Source organism: Rhincodon typus, chromosome 22 (genome assembly GCF_021869965.1).
Source record: "Rhincodon typus isolate 14 chromosome 22, sRhiTyp1.1, whole genome shotgun sequence".
NCBI classification, from domain to species: Eukaryota; Metazoa; Chordata; class Chondrichthyes; order Orectolobiformes; family Rhincodontidae; genus Rhincodon; species Rhincodon typus.
In genome coordinates, this window is record NC_063353.1 from 21,663,417 (window position 1) to 21,687,290 (window position 23,874).

Consider the following 23,874-nt stretch of genomic DNA (forward strand, 5'->3'; position numbering starts at 1 on the left):
CTTTCTATGGTGTATCTATAAAAATTGGTAAGAGTCTTTATGGACATGCTGAATTTCCTTAAACTCCTGAGGAAGTAAAGGCATTGTTGTGCTTTTTTGACAGTTGCATCAACGTGGGTGGACCAGGACAGATTTTTGGTGATTGTCATTCTTAGGAACTTGACACTCTCGGCCATCTCCAACTCAGCACTATCGATGTAGATAGGGGCTTACCCTCGACTGTGCTTCCTGAAGTCAAAAACCATCTCTTTCATTTTGCTGACACTGAGGAGGAACTGCCCTCCTGCAACTTGCCAGTCACTCGGTGGGCACTGAAAGCATTCTGTCTGAGGGAGTGCTATAAGCAGAAGCCTTTCACATGGCCATTGCTGGAAACCCACAGTTGTAGTTATCAAAGACTTCCTAGACGATCTGTTTAAGTGAAGAAGTACTCTGTGCAATCACATGGATGGCCCTGGCAAATTGCTGATAACTCAGGAAGTAAATGCAGAGTGTTAAGACTGGATTTATTAGTTAAAACAGCAGTTATTGGAATAGTTAATTAGTTACTCGATTACTTGTTTCTGACTCACATGTAAATCCATCCCCATAAAAATCTGAAATTTGCACAGTGATATTAAAATAGCATGCTGATGTCACCCTCGGAAATTAATCTTCTTGGATGCATCTAAACCCATCTCCCAATGACTGTGTTAAAATTCCTCCCTGCATCTATTTATGAAGCTAAAGATGTTTGTGTGCCCTTTTACAGTTTTCTCAGTTTGTCCTGTCACCTTCAAATACTTTTGTATCTATGTTACCCACCAGGTCTTTCTGCTCCTGAAACTATTTTGTGCATTTCTACCATCTAGTTTAAATTGTCATAAAATAAAGAACTGTAGACGCTGGGGATCTGAAACTAAAACAGAGCTATGGAAACGCAGTTAAAATTGTGTTTTCTCATAGTTCCTGTGAAATAAAGTACTTCACGCTTTCTGCATTAAATTTGACTTGTCTTATAGCTGTCTATGTCCTCTTGATATCTGACAGTATCCTCCTGACTTTACTGCATTTCTTGCTTTTATGCCATCTACAAATTTTGTAATGATGCCTGACATCAAGTTTAGGCCCTTAATAGATCTCAATTACCAAATTAAGGGGATGCCACAGCAGACTTTCCTTAATATGTCTAAAAAAATCTCCTTTCTATCACTCGGGGCAATTAAATATCAATGCTGTTACTTATCCTTTAATCTCAAAGGGTTCAATTTTGCTAACACGTGTTTTGTTTTGAATATATTTTCCCAGTCAAGCAAATGTTCCACGAGCATTGACTTGGAGATCTGAAACAAAGTGGCCCAGATCTTTTAATCATTGGTGAAACTGCAGCTAACGCTGCTGATTGGATCTAAAGATGTATTGTTCCCTTTCTTTTTGAACCTATAATGGGAACCTGCAGCATGAATCCTTTGGTGAATTAAGTTCAGGAAATCTAGAGGCAGTGCATAGTTCCAGGGGAAAAAAAAATCCTTTGAGGTCAGAAGCTGAAGACATGCCCTTGAAGTTAACTTTAATTCAAAGCAATGACAGATGAGTATTTTTAACGTAGAACAGTTACAGTACAAAAAGAGACCATTCAGCCCACCATGTCATGCTGGTTGAATAAGCTAGTCACTCACTCTCATCTCACCTTCCTGCCCATAGCCTTGTAGGCGTGTTTTTAATTCTATTCCATTATTATGTTTAAGTTCTAGTTCCATGCCACCATTCTCCACCCTCCCTCCACCCAAAACTGAGCCACCATTGCTGTATTCACCGTCCATTCCCACCCTGCAGCTCTACTCAAATCCAGCCATGTCTTCCCGACACATTCCCCCATCTCAGCTTCAATCACCCAATCTTGTCTCAGCCCCAGTATCGCTAGCTCTGCTCTAACATTGGTAGGACTAAGGAGCTGGTGGTGGTGACAGGAGTGTTGGTGCAGGTTTGGAGAGGATGTGGAGGTGTGGTGAGAAAAATCAGTGATGCCCCAAGTTTGGGTTGGATTGGCGAGCAGAGTCAGAGAGTGTGGCAAAGTGGGTTGAGCAAAGTCACAAAGTGGGGGTGTTTTGACGCACCTACTGATTTGCAAGGCTGCACTTCCCAAACCAGTTTTACTCCTCAGAGTAGCCCTAATAAATCAGTGCAAAAAGAAGGCTAAGTACAAGTCAAGTTTACATACTGACAGATCCTGAATGGTAAAAACAAAAGTGCACCTTCAGTTTAGGATTTGAGTTTTTTGTTTGTTGGGACAACTTGTGTTAGTTATGGCCCTCGATGGCAGCAAATGTCTTGGGATTCACTGTTGTTGTGATAGCAAGATGAAGATCGATGTATTGTTAATCCTGCCTCCTTTGCTTTCTTGTCTTCAGCATCCTGTTGTGACCTGATAAAGAAGAAAACATTGAATCCAACTTTTGTACTTTTACTTAGCTTTATTCAAAATTCGTTTCTATCTTTTCTCAGCTTGACAGGTTCCACTTTAACGAGGATGCTGAGATTTTTTATTGATACCTGTTTTTAAATTGGTCGTAAATCTTTAAAGAAAAACCAATGTAGGGTTAATACCGTAGAAAATAATACCTTGTACCTAAAATTGCTTCTCATCATAAGTTTGAATTCAGGTACAAGAATAAAACTTTTATAGAAATGTTTAGAGGTGTTCTTATTTAAAATACAAACAACTTTGCCGCACAAAAATAACCGTGCACATTATTTCTCATACACGGAGGATGGGTTCCTATGGCGACTGCTGCTAAAGAAAAAGATTTGAAGATCTCCCAGAAAGGGGCCTTCATAAGAACAGTAGGCGATGTTTGTGAAGCATTCTTAAAAGGCTTTTAACGTGTCAAGAGTGCCTCTGATTTTCCTGAAAACTTATCTTATCTTTCACATAGTGTATGAAATATAAATGAGCAAAGTGTCATGCTACTTTTCCACAACATAGCTGCAACAATCTACCATCAGCGTCATCGTTTCCGAATAAAAGGTTTAATGTTCTGATTTTGCTGTCTTTTGGGAGATGCTTGCCTGCTGAGGGCACGTGTCAAAATTTCTGCCCCCAGTTATATGCTACTTCACAGCCAAACTATCGTCTGAAAGCTTTGCATAATTGAAGTAGAATGCCTGAATTTTAGTGCACTCTTGGCAGTTGGAATACAAAAGCCTTTCCATAGAATTCAGCTTTTGGATTCAGTTTGGAATCGTTGGGCTTGTAACAAAACAACAAATGAGGTAATCATTGGAGGAGTATCAAAGTGACAGACTTTGTGACCAGAATTTACTGCTATTTGTTGGACTCCAGAAAGAATTCCTGTGGTCAAAACCAATTTGAAAATTAGCCCAAGGTGTAGGAAATATTGAAGTTTGCAGAGCATTAAGAAGTCCTCATTTTCTTACTATGCCTATCAGAAAGGTGTCAAAACACTTTGAGCATTTTGAACTTCTTTGCCGTACACAGCGTGATATTGGCAACATAGAAGCAATAAAAATGCCAATGAGCTGAATAATCAATTAATGTTTTCTTTTAGAGGTAGCTTTGTTGGAGGAGGTAAATGAGTACTTGGGGTTGTGAAGTCACACAGTTTGGCAATAGAAGACTAATGCCTTACAAGTTCATTTGAATTTTTCCACCATGTTGACATGAATATATTTAAGTAAATGGCCTAATGCCTCTGCCAAAATAACAGTGTGAAGAACTTGAAATGAATATTTCAAGATTTGGAATCCTAAGATGTAATTTCAGGATATGAGATAAACCTGTGCTCTATTTCAAATAGTGCAATTGGAACTTTAATTTGCATGAACAAACAAGATGCTGATTTAAATTTCCTCCTGAAAAAGGGCTTCAGTTTTGGCTGGTGGTGGGTGAGGGAGGGAAGAGGTGGTGAAGGGAGGTGGTGAACCTCAGGTTCTTGGGCATGCACAGATCATTTCAGAAATCCTGAAGCTGCAGCCTGTCACTCAATGTAGTGAAAAAGGCTGTGCCGTGGCACCCACTCCACCTACTCATGAACCTAGGGAGACTTTCAACTTCCCCACCCACAGTCACAAAATCTGACTAACTGTTCCACTGTCTTCAATCAGGTATAACTGTAGTTTTAGCAGCAATATGATTAATAAAACAGGTGAGCAACGTAACAGACTGAGAAAAAATAATTTTGTATTCATAAGGTAATATTACATAATTAAGTTGTTGACTTCCTCAATTAATTGTTTCACTTTTTTTGAAATGCATTTAGCATATTTTGGCTTCATGTGTATGTCATGAGTCCAGCTCCACATGGACAGCTCTCCAGTGAAGAATACTGTAGTAGTTGTGATACCCACTGCACAGCAATGGAGGTGGGAGCCTTGCTAGAGAGATTGCTTGTTCCCCCAGTAAGACGTACATTAAAATTAGTGATAAATGCTTTTTCTTTACCATTTGCAGCAAACTCTGGGCCAACAAGTTTTTATTACAAAAGTTTTACTTTTAGATTCATTGAGATATACAGCATGGAAACAGACCCTTCAGTCCAACTCATCCATGCTAGCCAGATATCCTAAATAAATCTAGTCCCATTTGCCAGCATATGGCCCATATCCCTCTAAAACCTTCCTTCGTGTATCTATACAGATGCCTTTTAAATGTTGTAATTGTACCAGCCTCCACACTTCCTCATTCCATACACGCATCACCCTCTGTGTAAAAAAAGTTGTCCCTTAGGTCTTTTTTAAATCTTTCCTCTCTCACCTTAAACCTATGCCCTCTAGTTTTGGATTCCCCCACCTCTGGGAAAATACCTTGTCTATTTATCCTATCCATGACCTTCATGATTTTATAAACCTCCAGCCTCCTATGCGCCAGGGAAAAAAAATAGCCCCAGTCTATTCAGACTCTCCCTATAGCTCAAACCATCCAATCCTGGCAACTTTCTTGTACATCTTTTATGAGCCTTTTAAGTTTCACAACATCCTTTCAACAGCAGGGAGACCAGAATTGAACAGAGTATTTCAAAACTGGCCTAACTAATGTCCTCTACAGCCACAACATGACCTCTCAACTCCTTTACTCAATGCATTGACTATTAAAGGCAACTATACCAAACATCATCTTCACTACCTTATCAATGTACGACTCCACTTTGAAGGAACTATGAATCTGCATTCCAAGGTCTCTTTGTTCAGCAACAGTTCCTCGGACCTTACCATTTAGTGTATAAGTCCTGCCCTGATTTGCCTTTCCAAAATGCAACACCTCACATTTATCTAAATTAAACTCCATCTGTCCCTCTTCGGCCTGTTGGCCCATCTAATCAAGATCTCATTGTACTCTGAGGTAACCTTCTTCACTGTCCACTACACCTCCAATTTTGGTGTCAACTGCAAACTTACTAAATATTCACATCCAAATCATTCATACAAATGACAAAAAGCAGTGGACCCAGCACCGATCCTCATGGTACACATCCTTGTAAGTTAGAGCAAGCTTGGAACTGACAAAATATGATGATGAATAGACCATTATACAATATCTGCAAAATTTACATTTGGATCAATAAAACACTAACTTTGTTCTGAAACATTAATAAGAGGGGAAGTGAATAACCACAGTCACATTATACCTCTTTGCTGATGTTTGGTGCAGTGGATATTGGTGAGAAAAAGGTGCAAGGATGGGAAACGGACTTGTGCTGTACGGAGCTTATGGTCTGCTTTGTTCAGGCCAGAATCGAGAGACGGTGGGGTGCCAAAATGAAAGAACCAACAGCTGCAGATATAAACACACAGACAGAAGCATCCATCTCCTAGGACACCTTACTTTTACAACCTTGTTCCCAGAGCAGATGTCAAACAAGCCCAACTAAGCAAACTGCTGAATGATTGCATATATTTTACATTTCCAAGCAAATATTAGAAGCATAACAATATTTTAAAACAAAGTTTGCACATGTGCTATTCAGAACAAAATTTGGGAGTACAGAGGATTTAGCTTGGCTTATATTTTATTGAGGATTAAGATCAGTTTTCTATGAAATGTACTGATCTGGGGTTATGGCCCCTACTGCTAATCCTAGGGGAAAAGGAAGTCCTGCCATTGTGCCAGCAGCAGCTTCAGTGCCATGCCCGCACTATGGGCCTCAAATTTCCCCTCTCTGCCAGCAGGCCAAATGACAAGAACTTTCCAGGGCAGCTCCAGACTGACATGTTTGTCCAGATGCATAATACCCTTTAAATATGGCAGCAGTGCCAATCCCTGATTTTTGGTGTGTGGTGAGTTGCTCTGGGAATGATTTGTAGTGGAAAAGATATGGTGGAGAAGTTACGTGATACTTCCCATGAGGCCTGAAATGCCACTTAACGTGGCAAACTTGGTAAGATACAGCTAGACTCAGTCTACCAAATTTGATACGTCTCAGGCTTAGCCAAAACAAAAAATCACAGATTTAGAATTGGAAATTGCAACTTGAGGGTTCTGACATAGTTAACTTAATAGTTAGCCAGAAAATGTTAGGAGAATTAAAACATACCCTAACTCCTGAATAACTATGAAACTGACATTACCCCAACTCACCACTGATCCCCATCTGTACTTTCCAATGCCTGTGAACATCTAGACAGGACTTCAACATTTCCCAACCTCATCCACAACTCTTCACCTTGATGCTGCATGATCACCTGACACCCCCTTGATCTGAACACAGCTCACCACTAATTTCTACCCCAACCTCCAACACAATTCCTCTGTTGACACCCCTCATCTGTCCTGGACTCCGTCCAAGCCCTGACTTCCTTCCAGTATTCCCCCAGAAATCATCCCTTCAAACTCCTCCTGCCCCTGTAACTTAACCTCACCTGACTCAACCCCAACAATCACTGTCTGGAACTATGTGGCAGCCCCCAACTCTGCCTGATCTACCCAAAACCTTACCTACCTACCTGCCACCCTACACACCTAATATCCTATCAATTCTCTGCCTCTCTGTTACCCTCATCACCTACCACCTTACTACCTTATCCACCTGTCACTCCACTCCCTTTCCAATTACCTCACTTCTTTACCTACTTACCTCACCAACCACACTCAATCTTTAGAATTCATTAAATGTTAAATTGGATATTTAACACTGAATGTTAAAATAAAGGAGATAAACTAAATAGACTTAGATCAAATAAATAATGAGACATTAAATCTTTAAAATCTTTAAAAACAATTCATCAACAATTAGCATTAAATATTTTTAAGAAATTGATATTTTTAAATGTCACATAATGCTTATAGAAGTTTCATGGCACTTGGCTTTCTCTGGAAATCTCTTATGCAATCATTTCTCACACTTAAGGGGCATTCCCAAGTCCGCTGGGGTCATGGGGGATGCACTAATGCTGTTTTGAGAAAGTTGTGATGGTGCTTACAGAAACAGTCAGACTCAGAAGTTTGGTTGCAAGAAACATGAAAGGCAAGCGAGCATTTTTTGATATGATAACCATTAGACAGATCTGATCTGGCAGTGATCAGAAGTTGTAGGCCATTGTAATAAAGAAGCAAAGGTTCAAATCTTCCAATCAGAATTGGAATCAATACCATTTGAGCAGTTAATTGTTGGGCGCACTTCCAGCTTTCCCAACTAAAACAGCACAGTCAGAAATCCACAAAAACAGGAGCAGAGAGGATTGGCATAGAATCCTTAAACTGCACTTTTTTTTCCGGAAGGAAATGCAGTGGCCTTGATTTAAAGTTCCCTTAAGCACTTTGACAACTGTTAAGAGTGTGTAAGGATAATGTGGGGACATGGTGTCAGGTGGGTGAGGGAATATTGGGAGTAGAGTGGTAGGTGGGAGGTCGTTGGGGATAGGGTGGTATTTGGGCAGGTCATTCAAGATAGGGTGGTAGGTAGGTAAACAGCATTGAGTGCCAGGTGGGTGAGGGACGACGATGCCAGATGGATGATGGACTATAGTGCATCCGGGGGAGGAGGTAGAGTGCATTTGATTGAGGGAGTGGAGTGCCAGACAGGTGAGGGAGGTAGGATGCCACTATTAAATCAGAACATTATTAATCAGTGACTCAACTCTGTTTATCAAGGGGTTGGGTTGCTCAATATTCTTTGATACTGTCAACTTCAGTCATGAATATTTCAGGTGACTAACTTCACAACTTTTTGGCTGAGAGTTTGAGTGTTTGGGGACAATGCAAACTTTGACTGTCCTACACGGGATTCCTGATTTTACTTCTAAGAACCTATTCCTAATTTTTAGGTTGTAACCTTTTATACTGGATTCTCTCACCAGAGGGTATAGTTCCCATCTCTATCCTTTCAAAGCCATTTATCATTCTTAGCAAGTCAATGAGTTTCATCTCAACCTTCTAAACTCAAGAGACAAGAATTATGTTTATGCAACTGTTCCTCATCATCTCACCATTTAAACTTCAGTAACCTGTTGGTTGTGATGATACTGTGACTTTAAGAGATGTGTTCTGTCCTGCTTCTCTTGTAAAGGGTGTTGTCACAGTGGTGACAAAATGTCTCCTCCATACAGGCAGTTGGCAAACAGCTTTGAGTTCTCCTTGGGTGCTTCTTGGTTTAAAAAAAATCATGAGAGGTCAGGGTCAGGCTTACATAGACCCAGAAGAATACTTTTATTTTGCTTACAGTTATTTGGTGGTTTTTGCTGGCTACTGTCGCTGAAAGCTTGCGTTCACTGCTGCTAGAATGAATGAAATCTTAGAGAGAGAGAGGCTTCCTCTTAAAAATCAAAAGGGGCAGGTTGTTTCTTTCTACTGGACTAGAAAGCAACAGCAGATGAGAATAATTACTGTGTTACTGAATTGCTTTTGCCAAGAGGGTGTTTATGGGATGCTGCCTTGGAACAGTCGATGATTAGTGGTTACATAATACATTATCTTGTTAAGTATTTCAATAGAATAAAGTTATGCTCATTCTTCTTTTTCATATATTTTAACTGTGTTGTAAGAATAAAGTATGTTTTGAATGAAGCTTATTGGTGGATCAGTCAAATCATACCTGGAGACAGTGCCTTACACTTGCCTCTTAAGACGTATAAAAGTTAGGGTCCAGGCTATCTCACTAATATACTCTGTGGAGGGAGTGGGGGTTGGGGGGCGACATGGCTCTGATCTGATCCACAGCATGATGAATATGCATTGATTATCTTCCAAGGTTGAAATGTCCTTCCTGAGATGTGATGCCCAAAACTGAATCTGGCAATTAACAAAAGCTCAGTGAAAGAGGAAAATAACTTATTCTCCTATACATTCCAGCCTTGTGAGCTATTCCATGAGCCTTAATTTTTATACTTGGACTCTAGTTTCAGTTTATATTTCACCAAGTGTTTAATGCATCTACCCCAAAGATGGATTCCAGTTACTTCCCCATTGTATTGGCAAGTCTTTAATATTATAGTTTCTCCCTTTTTTTCTTCTTAAATAATGGACTGGCTTATTTTTAACTCACTCATAGAATATTGATATTGCTGGTTTGTCCAGGATTTATTGATCATCACTAGTTGCTGTTGATAAGGTGGTAATTTGCTGCCTTGTTGAATCATTACAGTCCATTTGGTATAGGTACAGCCATAATACCATTGGGGTGGGATTTACAAGATTTTAAACCAGCAATACTGAAGAAATAGTGACATATTTCCAAGTCAGGCTGCTGAGTGGCCTGGAGGAGAACTTGTAGGTGGTTGTCTTCCAATTTTAGCTGAAAATATTTGTGGATTTGGAAGGTGTGATCGAAGGAATCTTGGAGAATTTCTACAGTGCATCTTGTAGATGGTACATGCTGCTGTTACTGAACAACGTGGTGGAGGCAGTGAATGTTTGACGATGTCATGTCAATCAAACAGGCTGCTTTGTCCTGGTTAGTGCCAAACTTCTTGTAGGAGTAGCACTTATTCAGGCAAGTGGGGGATATTTCATCACATTCCTGATTTGTGCCTTATAGGTGGTAGGCGGGCTTTGGGAAGAGGTGAGTTACTCGCTGCAGGATTCCTCGCCTTTGATCTGTTATAGTCACTGCATTTATAGGACTCGTCCCATTCGTTTCTGGTCAATGGTAACCCCTAGAAAGTTGATAATGGGAATTCAGTGACAATAATGTCATGGGATGATGATTAGAATGTTTCTTGTTGGCGATGGTCATTGCATGGCACTTGTGTACACCAAATGTCAGTTGCCGTTTGCCCGTCCAAACCTGGACATTGTTCAAGTTTACTGCATTTGGCCACAGGCTGCTTCATTATCTGAGGAGTTGTAAATGGTGGGGAACATTGTGAATAATCTGTGAACATCCCCACTTCTGATCTTATGATGGACCGATGGTCATTGATGAAAGAGCTGAAGATGGTTGAGTCTAGGATGCAACCTGAAGAATTCCTGTAGGGATGTCTTGAAGCTGAGGTGACTGATCTCCAACAACTAGGATCATAGTCTTTTGAGCCAAGTATGACTCTAACCAGTGGAGAATTTCCCCCCTAATTTGTACTAACTCTAGTTTAGCTGAGGCTTCTTTGTGCCATTTGCAACACTCCAGTCCAAAGCAGAATTAAATATCTTTAGAAATTTATGTTTAATGGAACAACAATTGCCTCACCTTTTTGTTAATACCTTGTGTGAGAGTAGAAACCATCAGGACTTGAATATTTATTTATCTTAAGTCCTATAATTTGTTCCATTCTTATTTACTCTTATTTATTCTAAATCCAACACATTTCTCCACTTAGATAAAACAAAGAACTGTGAATGCTGAAGATATGAAACAAAAACAGAAATTGCTGGATAAACTCAGCAAGTCTGGCGGCATCTATGGAGAGAAAACAAGGATAACATTTCAAATCCCTTGATCTTTCTTCAGAACTCAGAATCATTCTGAAGAAGGGTTACTAAGCTTGAAACTTTAACGCTGCTCTCTTTCCTCAGATGCTAACAGACCTGCTGAGTTCCTTCAATTTTTGTTTATGTCCCTCCACTTGACTTATTATGGTTCATTTTTACCTCTGGCATTTGATCCTTTCATTGCTGAAATGAAAAATGTCACAGTTAATTTGGCATTGTCTTATTACCTAGTTTGACTTGCATCTGTACTTAATATGTCCGCACGCTGTATGAGTACTCTCTTTCTCTTAATACTTTTAGAAAAGCTTTCACCGTTAACTGTGACAAGTTTTGTTCATATTTTGTTTTTTGGTATCGTACAACTCTCTTTGTCATGTTTTGCTATATTTATGGCTCTGCTAGTCTGTTGGATTTTCTTCATCTTCATTAATCTAAGCCTTTTTTAGCTCAATATTTGTATCAGGGTGAACAATTCAACTAGTATACAATTCAACTACTATCACAAAAATAAACTTTTGGCACCTTTCTATAATGTATCCTGTATATAATATATGGCATAGCCAAAGTACAGCAATGCTGGAGGGATTGGATAGTTAAGCTGTGTTCTGCTGCTTGACGTTTTCGTGGATAGTGCTGAGCTTCTTGAAGGTTGATCGTGCTGCATGCACTGGGTACCAGAGTGTCTTTGGTGAGTGAGGAAATGAACTACTTGCCACAAAATACCGAGTCTTTGATATGCTTTTGTTGCCAAGATATTTCAATTATAGGTCCTGGTCAATGTTTAGTCAAATTGACACCACCTCAGGTGATGGAACAGGGGTAGTTTCAACTATATGTGACACAAATGCTCTTTGGGTCTTTTTGAACCATGCATTTAAAGGTGATGGAGAAACTCAGTAGTTCTGGCGGCATCCGTAAAGAGAGAAACAGAGTTTGTGCTTTGTAGAAAGATCATATCAGACTCAAAAATATTACCTCCTGTTTTTTTCCACAGATGCTGCCAGACCTGTTGAGTTTCTCCAGCACTTTCAATTTTTACTTTAGATTTCCAGCATCCTCAGTGTTTTGCTTTTATAAGCCTGAAAGTTGTACAGTTTACCTGCATAGATAGAGAAATAGAGAGTGTTTTATCTCTTTTCCACTTTTGGTTCCAATGGTTTATATTCAAGCAGGTTAGGTGACTCAAAAAGGTTGGATGTAATTTGTTTTAAATGGCGGGTTTATACAGTCAGGCTGGCATGATGCATGAACAAACCTTGAAAAATTGAACACCAGCTCATTATCATTGATTCATCTATGTTAATGTTAGAGGAACATAGTTGATGTATGAATGCAGTGGGGAGCTGACAGAATGAAATATTGAGCAATTGTCCAATTCCTGCATGCCAGAATCATGCTGGTTTGTATTATTCTACCAATCAGAAATGTGTTGACTGCAAGAAATGAGAAACAATAAAAAGGAAAATGCAAGTAATAATTTACTTATTTAACATAACATATTACACCACTGCAACAAAACAAAAAGTTCCATGTTTATTAGTCAATTCAGGACAGCATTGAAAAGCAGTTGATTTAGAAGTTGTCATTGGTCTTTAATAGTTAAACTTTTAAAAAATATTTCAATAAGTGAAGGTAGTAACTATTTTTCAGCTCAAAGTAATGACAACATAAACTTTGCTAGATGAACTTTGCCGTGCATCATCTCTATCATGAACAGCCAATTCAAAGTTGAGGTAATGCAGAAACGTGGGTTGCATTCTGTAGGTTAGTGTTTTCGGAATCCATCTCGAGTGCTTCTCCGCATTTACTACTCAAAACCCTTTCAAACCACTTAGCTTTCCATAGCACCGACTTGAAACAAAAATGTTTATTTGATAAAAGAAGAGTTTTTTTATTTTGCTGGTTATATATTTAGCTTCAAGTTTTCAAGCCATTTGTACAATTTATAAAGTTGACCTTGTATTCTTAGCAGCCTTGTAAATCTCGCATAACACATTTCAATGTCTTCTTTTCACACTGTTGAAGTATGTAATGGCAAGGCAGTGATGTAAGTGTGTAGTGCTCACATAATTACAAATCATAATGCTGTCCACGCTCTTGCATGTGAAGATGTTGCTGTGATCTTTTACCAAGAGAAGATGACTTGTCACAAAGTCATAGTAAGAGTCCCTTTTTTTCATACTTCTAGTTCCTTTATATGCTGAAATGTGATTAGGTAACAGATAAATAGTGGTTGACTCCTTCCCAGCAATGATAACGTTGTATCAACAACATGTTTCTTAACATCACTGAATCGGCACAGGTGGGAATTAAACAGAAGGAAATGAGGAGGATTATAAAAAACTTTAGAATAAACAGTTCATTCTCACAATTCTGATTGTGCTGCTACTTTATTTCTGATAAATTATGGTGTGGCATAGAGACAAATGTTAGTGCCTTTCATCTTATCATGAGAAAAGTTGGGGAAGTGATGACCTGATAATATTTTTGCTAGACTATTAATCCAGAAACTCAGCTAAAGTTCTGGGGATCGCGGAATAAAATCCTGCCATGGCGGAATTAAATTGAATTCTGAATCTGGAAATAAGGGTCTCATGATGACAATGAAATCATTGTCGATTGTTGGAAAAACCCATCTGGTCCACTGATGTCTTTTAAGGAGGGAAATCTGTCATTCTTGCCTGGTCTGGCCTGCATGTGATTCCAAACCCATAGCAATGTGATTGACTCTTAACTGCCTTCTGAGCAATTAGGGATGAGCAATAATTGCTGGTTTAACCAGAGACACCCATATCCCATGAGTGAATTAAGAAAGAATCATCACTTGCAATGATTTAACCTGAACTATGGCAGGATTATCTTATACTGGGCTTCCAATGACATTTAGAATTTACTTTATACTGAAAAAAAGATGAAAAACCATTTACTTTGTGCCATCCATGATCACAGGACATCAGAAAGCACTTTAAATCAGAGAAGTACTTCTTGAAGTATAGTCACTCTTGTATAAAGGCAATAGCCAATTTGTGTACAGCAATTGTACATAATAACATGAAAGTGACAAATGCATGTGGTTTAGTGGTGATGTTTGAGGGAGAAATATTGACTAGGACTCCGGAGATAACTTTTCTGCTCTCTGATCGAATAGTTTGTGGAAACTTTCAGATTCACCTGACAGGGTAGACTGATTTTTAATGTTGCATCTGAAAGAGGGAACCTGCAGCAGTGCAGCACTTTCTTAACAAAATATCAGCCTGGACTATTGTCTTGGAGTGTAACTTGAGTCCAAATCTTCTAATTCAATGCCAAGAGTGCTACCAACACAGATCCAAGTGATGAATGAAACATAAACCAAGTTAGATTTTCTTGTTCTCCAAATTCTAGACTAATCCCATATTGAATTTTTCTCTGTTTTTCCTGTTTGGTTACTGACTACCCAATCCAACAGAATCTTGGGGCCAAGAGTTATTTCATTTTAAGGAGTAGTTTTTTTTTAACTTTATTGCTTGGTGTGATGAATCACTACTCATTTCATTCTATTAATGGAAGACAATATAAAAGAAAGTGTATTTGATATATAAGTACCACTGGCTTTCCATGCTCACTGAAGTTAAATCACCCTCCACACAGTATTCTACATTGATTCTCTAATAAACAGGCAGATGTAATTATTTGGAAATTTATTAACCACAGAATACAACACAAAAGGAATTGACCGCTCTGTTGATATTGGGTGGTATAGGTGCAACAATGGATATTTTCAGGACATTTTCTTGTTTTCAAAAACATTCAGGTTCGTTAACTACAGATTCTTGAAACAATTAGCTTTATCTGTCACTAGTTTTATATGATTTGTGCATTTTAACCAAACTTGAAAATATGTACAATATTGTCCTTTTAGAAGATACAGGTTGTTGAAAATTACTCTGCCTTTAAGGAGATTTGGCTGTAGAGTTTAATCCTTAAATGCTTGATGTGGAGCTGGGAGGGTTTCTAAGCTTACTGAAATTGGTTTTACTGAGCCAGCATCCTTATTCTTTTGATTGTCACAAAGATTGCAGCAGTTTAGTAAGGTGGCTCATCACCATCTTCCCAAGGGCAATTGGAAATGGGCAATAAATGTTGGTCTTACCAGCAACATTGTAAGAAAATATTCTATTACCACGCAACATCAGTGACTTTCTACCACATCATTCAAAACTGGTTACAAATATTTATTGAAGGTATTAGAAATTGCTGACTTGTAAGAAAATATCCGTGTTGATGTTAGCTGTGCAATCATTTATCAGGATCGAGACGATTCTTTTTCACCATGTCTGTTCGTGTTTAGGCTCTTGCCTTGAATACTCCTCCTCAGACGGATCATCTGAATTTTATCAGGTGTTCTGCAGCTTTCTTTCCCAAATATTTCTGAATGTCATTTATTCACAGGTCAAGTCAATAATTACTTCTACATATGTTAATACTCCCACGTGACTTTTTGTGACATTTACTATGAAGAGTTCTAGTGTCAAGCAAAATCAAACAGCATGATAGTGGTCTGACAGGGTAGTAATCCAAGCACTTCACAGAGACTCTGGGATGTGCTAGTATTTGTACCTTTCTTCAAATCAACTGAGTGTCTTTCTGGAAAAAAGATATGTTTTAAAAATAAACTACCACTGCCTTTGTAAGCAATATCAATGACCCATGACCACTGAATTGGTCAAATCCAACATGCAACATCTTTTATTTTCATTCTGGTAATTCTTTACTGCAGACTAAATGTAATGTTGTATCAGGTATCATTGCATTTTCACCATTCCCAGCTATCTTTTCTTAAAAGTTGTGCTTCATCTTGAGAATACACTCTCACTCACCCTACTGGTCACTGTCTCAGATGAATTTACCTCACATCCAAAATGCCATATACATTCGGAAGTTTGCTTAGTTTTCAAATGCAGTAACTAGTTCCAGTTCCTTTTTTGTAAGGAGCATGACTGATATTTTCCTGTCACCAAAGGTGGAATGAAGGATTTCGCATTCATATTGCTCTTTCTTTCCCTTCCTTTCTAATTATTTGCTGTCATAGGCATTTTTTAACCATAGGATTTTTTTTTCTGTCTTCTTTCGCATGGATTCTTGAACTTTGGTTAGGATGTTTCTGTACATTCAGGCTATGAGATAGAGTACAATCTTTGCCCCATCTGACTGATCAATTAGTTTGCCTACTAATATGCTTGTTTCCACAATTTTAATCCAAAAATTCCAAATAAACCTTTCTCTTCCTTACCCATATTGCAATGGAAGGAATTAACAGAGCTGCCACAATTTGGAAGCTCAGAATGCAATTCCTGGGAGGGTACTTACAATCCCTACAGTGTAGAAGCAGGCCATTCAGCCCATTGAGTTCACACCAACCCTCTGAAGAGCATCCCACCCAGACCAACCCCTGTATCCCTGCATTCCCAATGGCTAACCCACCTAGCCTGGACAGTTTGGGCAATTTAGCATGGCCAATCCACCTAACCCGCATATCTTTGGACTGTAGGAGGAAACCCACACAGACACAGGGAGAATGTGCAAAATCCACACGTTGAGCTTCCAGATTGTGGCACTTCTATGATGTTTTATGACAAGTTAACACAGGATTTATGACTAGCAACCTGTTCCAAACCAATGCCTGCAATATAAGTTTCTACCAGGTCGTATCTGATTTAAATTGACTGATTGAAACACGAGTGTGTAAAATTGATTAACTGTTGAAATAAGCAGAGGTTACAATGCCCGATTTACTTGCTTGTAATGTGTATTGGGTAGCATACCAGAGTTGTATGACCTTCACAGCATGACTGCTTCACACGGTCAACACTTCCCACAACACATACTGGCACATTGTATGGGCAGAGGGCTCAATATCATGATAACCTATCAGTAATTATATCTCGCCTGTAAAAGAAAGGGGCACTGTAGCTGGAATAGGTACTGGTTCAGCAATGAATCTCACTGGGTAAAACGAGAAGAATGGCTGACCATGAATTCTATGTATTGGTATCAAAGCACAGACATTTTTTTCCAATCTCTGTATTAAAAATCACTGGGAAAGGAACTAAGGGGGAAATTAGGCTAAATTCTTTCACAATGCGATTTGTTAAGGTCTGGTGGATGAAAGGATAGTAGGAATCATACTTCAAAAGAAGATATTGCATAAGAAAAGGAAATTTGATAAGTACTTGTTTGATGAATTTGTGGATGTGTGAAAAACTGCTGTGCAGGACCTGGCTCAGTATGTCACCAACTGTAAGTTTAGGCTGCTTTCTTGAATGCTCACACTGCTGCCACCATATTTCTTTAAAAAAAAACACAATTTAAAGGGGCTTCCAGGAGATTGTACAAGAACTATTTGCTGAAATGCTGCAGAGTACTAGGGTTATTTAAGAACCATCCTATAGGGATGACAATTATCCTTGGCATACACATCATGTTGCCTTCTCTCAAGATTTCAGCATTCAGGATCCCATTTCTGCCACTTGCCATTGTCCTTGTTGCATGTTAACTACCTAATCTATATTGCTGTCGTTAAAAATGACATTGGGCCTTTTTGACCTGGAGCTGATCAATAATGTCCTAGCTCCAAGGCCGTCTCCAGGAATACTAGAATACAAAAAGGTACATGGAAGAGAGACTAAGAGTTTTATTTTTGAATGTAATGTGACATGATTTAAAATTGGAATGCACACTTTATGATCACTTCTGTTTTTGCTTTATGGGAAGGAGGATGACATAATGGCCGATGATAAAGGACAGGTAAAGTCAGTGGGGTGTTTTGCTGAAAAGGAAATTGGGATTGAGTTCACTATTGTTGTTCTTTCAATATTTCTTTGCATAGAGTCTGAGCAAGAGGTTCTGTCTAGGTTGTTGCATTCTTTCTTTTTCCTTCTTTTCTACCTGCTCAGTTCCACAACTTCTTTGCCCTTGTGGCCATTCTCCTCAGCTTCTAGCCTGATATTGGGTGGCAAGAGCTGTTCTTTCTTGATAGCAGGGTTGTATAGCTTTGAGCATACCATGATTAATATTAAAACTTGCTCAGTTAAGTGCTTAAGGTCTCCAGTATTGTCATAAGCTCTAGCAGTTTATTGGTGAGAGTGTAGTTATTATTATATGCTTGCTGCACACATTTTCATGCTTTGTGGACTGGAGTCATAAACTATGACATTTACAGACAGCCCTTGCTGTTCAGTGGCTACTCTTTTTGGTTTGCCATATTTGTTATAATACAATTGGCATAAAAAAATGGTGCAGTGTGAATGCATTATGGTTTAGTGCAAGTAAACAGGGAATTGATTTCCATGATATGCAGTGTTGTCACACAGCAACAGTTCATTAAGGACGTGGAATCTCTTTTTGATCATGCAGCATTGTTATGAGGTGCCATAAGTCAATGTGTGTGCAGCAAATGGTGTCCTTCTTCATGAGCAAGCCTGCAACTCTTTCAATATATTATGTTCGCTCCTGTTCCTCTCTGAACTCTTACGTCCTCATGCAACAGCACAGAAAGGAAACCATTTGGTGACATACTGAGCCAGGTCCTGCACAGCAGTTTTTCACACATCCACAAATTCATCAAACAAGTACTTATCAAATTTCCTTTTCTTATGCAATATCTTCTTATGAAATATGATTCCTACTATCCTTTCATCCACCAGACCTTAACAAATCGCATTGTGAAAGAATTTAGCCTAATTTCCCCCTTAGTTCCTTTCCCAGTGATTTTTAATCAATGACTTCTTACTGACCAAATTCCCAGACAAAGGGTCCTCCCTATTTGGTCCATCAAAACACCGGAAATTTGAGGAAGAACAAGGGGCAATTTTAACCAGTACTACCTCTTGAAAATAGATGGTTCAGATGCAATATATCTTCCATACTCCAATCAATTTTAATAGTACGTAATATTTGGCAGATAAAACCGCCAAATAGAATCCCATAGAATTCTGTCTGGCAAGTTCAGTTTGAGTTACTTCTATTTTTTTCAACTTAATGGATTTTCATTTGATTGAACATCTCCCATGTGAAGCATTAACTCTGATTCCCTTTCCATAGGTACATCCTGATGTGCTGATTGGTTTTCTGTATTTTGTTTACTAGTTTTCTTTTGGAATCTGGCTTTGTACCTTCATCTTAGACTTACTAGTAAGTGGAAATGCTTTGTAGCATTGCTAAAGAAATCATGTTAATGTTAATTTCATTTCAAAACTGTTTATCTATCTTTCCTAACTGTCACTATCACATATTGAATGTATCATAGAGTCATATAGGACAAAAACAGACCCTTCAGTCCAACCAGTCCATGCTGACCATAATCCCAAATTAAGCCAGTGCTATCTGCCTGCATTTGGCCCATATTCCGCCAAACAGTTCTTGTTCATGTACTTATCCAAATGTCTTTTAAACGTTGTTGCTGTACCCACATTCACCACTTCCTCTGGAAGTTCAGTCCATACACAAACCAATCTCTGTGTTAAAAAAAAAAATGCCCCAATGTCTTTTTTTTTAAACTCTTTCTCCTCTCATCTTAAAAATATGCCTGATTTAGAGAATCATTGTTGAAGAATTGGTTTAAGGGATGTGGTGTAATGTTTTGATTAGCATATCACTGAATATATATAGTTAGAATGCATTATTACTACATAAAGTGATGCAAGGCCACATGACACAGACATGTAGTACTGTCGATCTCCTGATGTGTGGATGGTGTGTGTTGACAGTACTCCTGTAGCCCTCTATAGACAGTTAATCTCTATTGAGAAAGCCTTTCATTGCAGCTATTCATCAATGTGTGCTTGGTACATTTGGTTAGAAGATAAAAACTCAACAGTCATCTCCTGATATGCAGAAGCTTCAGGTATGTTGATGCATACACAGTTTCTGTGTATTGAGTTCTGTTTTTCTGTTTTTGAGTTCTGAGGAAGGGTCACTTGACCCAAAACGTTAACTCTAATTTCTCTCCATAGATGCTGCCAGACCTGCTGAGCTTTTCCAACAATCTCCAGCAATTTCTGTTTTTGTTTTTGTTTTACAGCAACAGCAGTTCTTTCAGTTTTTACAGTTTCATGTTGTTTCAACTGTATATAATAGAGGGAATGAAGTAAGTAAAATGGAGTCACGAAAAGGTTTTTAGTTTTGAGGTTACAATTTAGGAATAAGTTTATATTATGTTTCCTTCCTTGATATCCCAAGAACGTACTTTAACACATTATGTTAAAGTTCTGCTAACCAAGGCTTTGGTTCATAAAAGATACTTAGATAAATTCTCCTGTTAAAATATCCAGACTGAGCAATATTTTACAAATCTGTTAAGTGGTCATATGCCAATAATCTCACGGTACAACTTCAAAGTTAGTACATGATAATGATAAAAGAAGTGAAATAGCAAAATAATCAAAAGCTGAAATAACAGTTATGTTTCTCACAGGGGAAAGATGGGCATCAAACTAAACTATAACAGTTGTAATTTTACTTTAAACAGTGTAACAAATTAATTAAAATACCAGCATCCTTACACTAAGGCCTGGATATATTGATTATTAATATCCCACACTCTTATGACTAACTCTTACGAAAAGTTAATCACTGTTTAGGTGCTCACTTGTAATCAAACATTTGAGTACTATTGTGGATGCTGTAGTCCATCAAATATGCCTACAAAATGGCTTTAATGACTTATTGCTGTGAGGTGATATAAGACAGCAAATCTGGGTACAAAGGGCTAGATTCATACTTTGTCAATCTCAGTTCTTGAATTATGGATCATAGCCAATGTGCTAACCTACAAGTAAGAGTAAGGAGCGTATTCTGCTTTCCCATCTGGAGAAGCATGATGGCATACCTTCGTGAATTCAATTATTTACTTTCTCTAACTGACCATGAACTTCAAGCTTCACTGATGTTCCATCTGTTTCATTTCTCCCATAACTGCTGTCATTGTTATCAACTATAAGCCTAATATGTGATCCTTGTTTACTGATGCATCTTATCCATTATTCACAGAACGTAGTTCTGCTTTCTTTCTTAATTTTAGGTTACATGTTATGTACTAAGAAGCCAATTTTCAATCAGAATCATATAACCTTCAAACTCATTTGGCTGCCTTCTTTAGGACATATTCCGCATGAACCATTTTAAATCAGTGTTGGCCCATCAAGAATACTCTCTTTTGTTCTGTTGTTGTCATGTAATGGGGACACAAAAATCTCTGAAAGACGTTCAAAACAGAGCCACTAGATTAGTAACTAGATTTAAAACCCTTAGTTATCTTTAGTTCAGGTATATCTTCATTCTAGGAGAGCAAGCACTTCAGAGAGAAATATCTTAAATATTTAAAATGAAGAAACACGTTTTCTGATTATTTAAATTCAATAAGTTAGACAGAATACGGGCAAATTAGTAGAAATTACATAAGTGCAGAAAAGTTTGGTGCCTGAAGGTCATTGAACTTCAGAATAACTAAGCAGCAGAAACAAAGTTCTGGAATACTTTTTTCACTCTAAGTTGCTTGATCATATTTCTTTATATTTTTTCATGCTTATCCTAAGTGACGACTTGATTATTGGTGGGAAGGCAACATGTAAGGACAACATGACTGAATAGGGCAGTCTGCTTAACTTTTATTTTATGATCGTGGTGAGAATGAATTATTCAACTTCCATCATCTGATTCCAATACTTGAGGCATTTCATGGTGAAACATAGTTTGAAGAAAGCAAAATGCTGACTTCAAATGGCAGATGTGATCACCTGACGAGGCTGCGACAAGCTCCACTGTCACCCGCTCCCAACTCTACAACGCTGCGATAGGGTTTTCAAGGAATGCAGTGCTCCACATTTTGGAGAAGCCGGGTTTGGAACAGCCAGCGAGATACATGAAGCAACATCAGTGTAGGGAACTAGTTGGAGCGGAGCGGCAAGAGATCAAGATCGCTGCTGTGTGTAAAACCTGCAATTGGAAATTTTATGCAGTAGATTACCACCAAAAAAGTCATCTGGAAAACTATTTGTGTTAGCTGCATTGTTTATTGACTGCACCCAACAACAGAAGTGTAAGATCGTAAATGCTTACTGCTAATTAAAATCAGCCTGCACCTGGATCAGTTCCTTTGTATATCACTTCGAGAGATCAGTGGCATAAATCTGATGTACATGTTCTGATGATCAGAGTTGATGAGGGGAGCCAGTCTATGTGGTTTACATGGACTTTCAGAAGTTTTTGATAAGGCCCCATGTAAGAGATTAACATGTAAAATTAAAGTGCATGTGGTTGAAGGTAGTGCACTGACTTGGATAGAGAACTGGCTGGCAGACAGGAAACAGAGAGTAGAAATAAATGGGTCTTTTTCCGAGTGGCAGGCAGTGAGTTGTGGGGTACCGCAGGGATCACTGCTCGAATCCAGCTATTCATAATATAATTAATGATTTACATGAGAGAACTAGATCTAATATTTCCAAATTTGCAGACAGCACAAAGCTGACTGAGAGGTTAAACCGTGAGAAGGATGCAGAGATGATTCTGTGTGATTTGGACTAGTTGAGTGAGTGGAAAAAGGCATGGCAGGTTAAAGTATGATCTGGATAAATGTGAGGTTATCCACTTTGGTCGCAAAAACAGGAAACCATTTATTATCTGAATGGTGGTGGATTGGGAAACGGAGAGGTACAATGAGACCTTAACTGCTGGTCTTTTCCATTTATACTATTGCAGGGGAAAGTTATCCTATTTGTTTTAAGGACAACCAACTGTCTGATAATATCATTTCCCACATTATAGCAAAGCTTCTTTTGCAAGGATCAAATGAGTGGAACAAAGAGGATGAGACCATGTTGCTCAGTTACTAGCTCTTGAAATGTAGTCAACTTGAACAGACTGGCATGTGAGCAGGCCACTTGATTAAACCAACATTCTGAAAACTTGAGAAAGCAACTGATACTTAGCCTGCAGTTATATCAACATAGATATTTATTAAGTCACAATGAGTCCCATTCAATCAGCATCCTTGTTCTTGTTTATTTACATTGGTTCCTTAAACCTCACCACATGCAATTTAATTGTTTTCCTTATATTTAATCTAGTCTTATTGCTGTAAATATCTTTAGGCCTGCAAACTTTTGAAAACTCTGCATTTCTCCAATTCTGGTCTTTTTTGCATCTCCTGCTTTTTCTGTACTGATTTGGGCTGCAATGTATTAACATGCTCAACCCAGTGTTATATGGAAATTCCTCCCATAAATCTGTTTTTTTCTTTCATATCCTCCTCAAAAATGTTAACGATTTGAAAAGATTTTAGGCACGTATTATAATATCATCATCATCTGTAATTGCCAAGTGAAACAATTGGGGCATTTTTCTACATGAAAGGTGAAATGTAAATGCAACTTGATGCTGTTTATTTTATTGAACACTTAATTACTATCGAGTGGGTGAGCTGTCTACTAAGTAGGATGATAAGAAGGAGTAGATGAAATGTACCCAGATCTTTTGTGTCTCCATGCACTAATCATCAATGTTCTCTTCGCCAAGGACACTTGGACTGCCTCATCAATTGAGGCTATAGATTGGTGAAGTTTTCTCCTTATTACTGCTGCCTTCTATCGCAAACAAATAAAAATGATGAAACAGTGCAATTGTCAGAATTATCAGATGTTCAATTTTCATTTTGGAAATAGTTGATAGTACTTCTATCAATCAATCAGCTGTGACTGCATCAAATCTAATTATGGTGCTAGAGGTTAATCTGAATTTAGGATGGAATCAAAAAATTAAATTGCAAAACATATGATTAAAGCAAGTAACACACTTGGTCCAGATTGAGCAGGATAACTGGCAGGTATGAACACCTGGTCTTTCTCTCCTTTCTCTTTCTGTATTATTTTCCACTACATCCCATCTTCATGGCTTCTCAAACTTGCTTTCCAATGTGCTTTAACCTAAAACTTTTACCAGTATATTGCATCTTGGACTTAGGGTGTCTGCACATATGTTAT